Source organism: Echinops telfairi, unplaced genomic scaffold (assembly GCF_000313985.2).
Source record: "Echinops telfairi isolate 266 unplaced genomic scaffold, ASM31398v2 ScPeMD7_7420;HRSCAF=8458, whole genome shotgun sequence".
Lineage (NCBI taxonomy): Eukaryota > Metazoa > Chordata > Mammalia > Afrosoricida > Tenrecidae > Echinops > Echinops telfairi.
Window position 1 is genome coordinate 3,360,633 of NW_022111320.1, and position 4,068 is coordinate 3,364,700.

The 4,068-nt window shown below is 45.3% G+C and overlaps 1 pseudogene; it reads left to right on the forward strand.

Annotated features, from left to right (window-relative positions):
• Positions 1 to 3,345: 3,345 nt before the first annotated feature.
• The window catches only part of LOC101643810, an 8,944-nt pseudogene continuing 8,221 nt past the window's right edge, over positions 3,346 to 4,068 (forward strand).

The following is a 4,068-nucleotide window of genomic DNA, read 5'->3' on the forward strand; positions in this document are numbered from 1 at the left end:
AGCATTCCTAGTTATTAGGATTTTAGGTTTTTTTCTATCTTTTCATAGAAATCATGTGTCATTTTAATAAACACTATTATATCCTAAATGTAAGGGAAGTAAATAGTAATAATCTTTGCAGGCAGAGAAGAGAGTTCTCCATCCTATTAACAGACAGAGCAACAGGTGTTTCCAACGTTCACAGGTCTCTAAAACTTCTCTTGTAAAACTCCAAGGACGGAAACATACACAGATGCACTGTTAACCCATTAAGATACAAGTATGCAATCATTAGTCTATCAGGCCTCTTAGACCCCTGGAAAACCACCAATTTCCACCCCTGTGTGTTCATACATAACGTGAGGCAGTGGAGGCTAGGTGATAGTGTTCGCCTTTCATGTGGGGGACCAGTGTTAGATTCTTGACCAAAGCACCTCAAAGACCCAGATCGGATTCCTGACCAAAGTACTCTCTCTGGTGGTCTGAGAGCTGTTAAGATTCAGAACCTGTTTCAACAAAGCTTCCAAAGATGAACTAGAAAGAAAGATCTGGTGATCTACTTCCCAAAACCAGCCAATGAGCATCCTGATGAATCACCATCGTCCAGTCCCTACTAGATCTTAGGAACAATGGCGCAGGACGGTGGTGCTTCGTCCTCTTGTGCATGCTGTCATAGTGAGTCGAGGGACCCGATGGCGACAAACTAACAACAATGTGCTCCCAATATACATTTTCAACCCTGTGTGAAGGGCCGCCCTCTGACGTTAGGACTTGCATACATACATATTATTCCTTATTCATCGAAACAACTAAACACCAGGGAGTCTACCCATGGTCTCTCACCTTGCCTAAATATGCACCAGACTGTACAAGCCCACTGAGTCCTTCAAAGAACAGGTTTTAAAATATTTACTCAATATCTCTGAGCTAGTTAGTTTATTGTGCCAACCTGGCTGATAGGCACATGTGGGGTTACTTGAAGGGCGGAGGGATAAATGGCTCCATGAGCCTCACCTTTCGAGTTTCTCAGGTCTCTTGCTTTCCGATGGTCGGACCAGGGTGCCACTGCCTTAGCCAGTTTCCTGCAAGACATCTCCAAGGAGAAGCCACATGGACCTATCTCAATGCAGCCCTGGGTGCTGGAGAAGCCGGGTGGAGACCCTGCCAGTGCTGAGATGCTTACATGCTCACTGACTTGGTTTTCCAACTGCAGTCAGTGTCATTGTGTGTGTTCTGTGAGATGGAGGAGGACTTTGTGGATTGGTGTCGGACACATGAGTTAATGTTGGACTTGTAGGCTTGGGCTGCAGTGGGTTGGGATGTTTTCTTGGTGTGCACTTAACCTTTATATAAAACTCTCTCTTATACATATGAATTTCTGTGGATTTGTTTCTTAATGTACCCAGACTAACATAATCTCTTAAGACTTTAATCAGAAAGTAATTTTAGCCCTGGTTTCCCTGTTAGAGATAATATTAAATTAGTAAGAACTGCCCCACCAAAAAAAAAAAAAAAACTTTAGGAGAAAATAAATCTGCACTCTTTAGCAAGATTGTGGATGATTCTTCAATGTGAAAGTCAAACAAGCAGCTTCAGGTTGAGAGAGATCCTGGGCCTCAATGCCAAAAGAGAAACTCTCTGTTTTTCAAAGATTCATCAACCAATCACAGAATCCCTTTTCATCTGTGCATTAAGATTTCTGTCCTGCTAAATTTTGTACAATAGCATTCATGCTTAGCTTCAACCAAATCTCAAAATTCCAATATCTATCCCGACCTACAAAGAAATGAAGAGCGTTGCCTTGGGTGTACAGGTTTAGGAGTTGTGAAACAGGATCTTCAACCGTGGATCAGCTTTGTGCCCCAAAGGCACTGGAGTTCTCTCATTTCTGCCGGAGAGTCAATTGGCTGCACCTGGCTCACCAAATATGAATGACGAGTCTATCTCAAGAGGCCTCATGTTGATACCTGGGAAAGGACCCCAGGAAGGAGATGATGTCGCTCCCATTCTCTACACCAAGTTTCAAGGGAGCTGGCTTCCCTGGAGAAGAGGACAAAAGTTGAATCCAAAGAGGATCCAGGCTAGCCCACATTATGAGGAAGTGACTTTTAGGAAGACTGTGGTTAGCTTATTTATACGTAAGCAGTTGGAGCCTTCTGACAGGCATTCATCCACCTAACCAACCAGAGTGTCCGTCCCTGGATAAAGAGATTATCCTAGAGGCCTTTCGCAGGATGTAGCACCACACTTTGCTAGCACCATCTACTTCACACTCTCCAATGCTAGAACAGGCCACAAGAACATAGACTGGCCTGCTAGTCCTCTCTATTCCTGTCCCTTCCTGGTTTTCTCCATCCTACCGCTTCAAGGCATCCCCACTCCCACCCCAGCTCATAGAACTGGAAACCCCAAAGCTCCCTTCTTAATCTCTCCCACAATTGCCATTCTTCTAACAGCATCTCATCCTGTAATCCTTCAGGTGGAATAAAAACGTCTTCATGGCCAGCAAATGCTACTAACCCGGGGAAGCTCCTAAACCCTAGATGCTGAAATCTTGTGATAAGAATGGAAGTGATGCTTCTTCCATGTCCAAATAATGGAAACTCTAAAATGTGGCTTTACCAGCTGATAGAATATATACTCTATGTCATCAAGTTAATTCTAACTCATAATGACCCTATAATGCCACTAAGTAACTCAAAAACTGAGAATAAGAGTAGAACTGCTCCATAGAGTTTTCTGTTCATCATTGCTAGAACACATGGCCTCATCTTTCTCCTTTGGTTAGTAGCCTAATTGGTTTATACGGGGTGAGGTTTCCCAATTCAGCCCACTGCATCACCAGGTCTCCTAATGTTGTTGCTATTACATACTGTCCAGCCAGTTCCAACTCACAGTGACCCTATGTACAACAGGGTCCCTCTCACAATTACTGTTTTGTTTGAGGCCATTATTATTGTCACCATGTCAATTGATCTCATTTAATTTGAATTTGAATTTCCTTTTTGATGGCAGTCTGCTTTACTACCTCTGATGTTCTCTTCCAGGGACTTGTGTCTCCTAACAAAACATAGTAACTATAAACAGGATTAGCCTTAATATATGTGAAATTGCTACTCTTTACTTAGCTAATCTTGATGCGTCAGCAATGTTCTTAGTTCCTAATGACCTATTCCCAGTCCCTACTAATCCATCCTCCCAACCGTAGCTGAGCCACAATATACAATATCATGCACGGAACGATACTCTAGGGGTATGGAGGTAGTTGGTCATTAGTCTTGCCACTAAGTAACTCAAAAACTGAGAATAAGCTCTTTCCCGGTAGATAAGGGCGGTGACAGATAGGAGCCATGGCGAGAGGAGAGCCTGTTTATCAGGCAGTCCAAGATTTACTCCTACATGAGCCCAAACAAGCACTCTGGAATGTGCTCCCCACTTCAGGAAGGGAACTCAGTTGCACATCATGAACTCAAATGCCAAGGGAAACCTTTAGCCGGAATCTACCGGAAACGAGATGAAAAGAGAAACACTGGGAGCGCCCTCCGGAGCCCCATGAAGTCCGAGGGACAGAGAAGGTCAAAGACGTCAGGAGAGGCCCACTGGTCCCTTTTCCAAACCAAAACTCTGAAGCATCAGAACCTCCCCAAACCCCCACCTCGACTGGTGGTTCCACCAACGGAGCCATCGCCAAGCCCACCCTGAAAAAGCCCGCCAAGGGCAAACCGACCTCTAGGGAAAAGCTCAAGGAAAAACACCACAGAACCGCAAACTCACAGACTTGCACCCTGTCCGAAGGAGTTCCAGAAAGAGCCAAGCAGAGCTGCAGTCTGAAGAGAGGAGAATTCAGGAGCTGATTGAAAGTGGAAAGGAAGAAGGGATGAAGATTGACCACGTCGACGGCAAAGGCCGGGGGTGATTGCGGCTAAGCAGTTCTCGAGGGGCGAGTTTGTGGTGGAGCACCACGGGGACCTCATGGAGATCACCGATGCCAAGAAGCAGGAGACGTGCACGCACAGGACCCCTCCACGGGCTGCGACATGGACGATTTCCTGTATCTGAGCAAAACCTACTGCGGGGGTGCCCCCTCCC